This window comes from Aphanomyces invadans, assembly GCF_000520115.1.
Source record: "Aphanomyces invadans strain NJM9701 unplaced genomic scaffold supercont1.12, whole genome shotgun sequence".
Classification (NCBI taxonomy): domain Eukaryota; phylum Oomycota; class Saprolegniomycetes; order Saprolegniales; family Verrucalvaceae; genus Aphanomyces; species Aphanomyces invadans.
The window spans coordinates 1,326,815-1,328,554 of NW_008580157.1; positions in this window are offsets into that span (position 1 = coordinate 1,326,815).

The following is a 1,740-nucleotide window of genomic DNA, read 5'->3' on the forward strand; positions in this document are numbered from 1 at the left end:
TGTGATCGCGCACGGTTTGTCCAATTGCGTTGAACTCGCGGACGGAAAGTTTGTTGTTTTCAAAATGTGTTCGCTTCCGTTGTTGAGAAAGCCATCGAACACAGGTGTAGGTGAGTTGTCATCTTCGTCTCGAATTGCCTCGTAAGCATTGTATTGTTGCATATCGGCATCCCGAACGTCGTTGAGCTCGGTCAGAACCATCATGGTGTGCAGCACAGCATCGTTTGACAGCGCTTGAGGCTGCGATGAAGGACGATTCATGGTTATTGCAAAATGACATGCTATATTCACGAAACATCAAGTCCTCCTTGAAAGACCTTGGTCTTTACGCAGTTTGAAGGTCTGTAGACTTCGGTCATTATATATCGCAAATGCGTTTTTTGCGCTGTTGGAACAAGTTTCCGTACAAAGGCAATGCATGAGCATAGTGCGACATATATCCTGGGTCATGACTCTGAATCGACAGTACAGTCTGATGCAAAACGTTAAGACACCACAGATTTCAAGCATCACTCAATGAAATAAAAGGTTGTATTTCAATATGTTGCTATCTACGTCATCGCCAAGGTCACCGCAATGTCCGTGACTCAAAGATAGTTCACCAAAAACTCGCGATCAAGGCCAAGAGTAACATTTCTCATCCAGAAAGTGTGTAAAATGATAAGAACAAAGTCACTTCGCCTCATAACATATCAACAAAGACATAATTTCATCAAAAAACAACTACTCGTTGTTAATAGGCTTTCCTCCTGACTTCAACACAGCAATGCAGCGGGTCTTCATGCTGCGAATACGCTTTTCCAGGTACTCCGGATCCAAGGCATTCCAGTGCATCAGTATCGCATTTTTCAGCGCCTCTGTTGAGGAATACTGTTTACCATTACCATAGACACGTTGGCAAAGGTACCCCCACACGTTCTCAATTGGATTGATATCAGGGGAAAGCGCAGGCCACTCCATCGTGATGATCCCATTCTCGTTAAGAAACTCGGCAGTCTCCTTCGACAAGTGAATGGACGCATTGTCATGCTGAAAGACGAACGAATCCATAAAGCCGGCATGGGCTGAGGGAAGCATATAATCCGAAATTGTTGTAATGTATACTGACGAGTCTTGGCGACCTTCCAAGAAGGCCAACTCGGTTTTGCCGTCGGCCAAATTGCGCCCCACACCATGACGGATCCATCACCATTTTGGCGGCTAAAACCAACAATTTATCGCGACCGATGCAATGCCCAAACGACTTGAGTCCATCAGGGCCATCAAGATTCCATTTCTTCTTATCGGAGAAGGTTGCACGACTCCAAGCGTCCCATCCCATGTCAATGTTTCGCTCGCCCATAAAACACGGTTTGTGTTTTGCCTTGAGTTGAGGCTTTTTATTCATCTTGATGTACTCAAAACACAAAACTTGAGTTGAGGCTTTTTATTCATCTTGATGTACTCAAAACGGGTGGATAAGTTTATGACTCGCGAGATTGTCGTACGGTGGACGTCAAGGTCGAGGACGCTCTTAAGTTGTGCGCAACTTCGCGGCGATTTGGTCACAGCAGCGAAATGGTGCCGTAGATCACGGTCACTTAGCTTCGACGGACGGCCACCAGAGAAGCGTTTGCCATAGGCAAGTGGGTCGCGCAAGTAGTTGTAAACGACAGTTCGGCTTCGATTGATAAACTTAGCTGTCTTGGCAACGCTAAGGCCGAATTCAATGCACACATCAATCTTCCCGCACTCAAACTC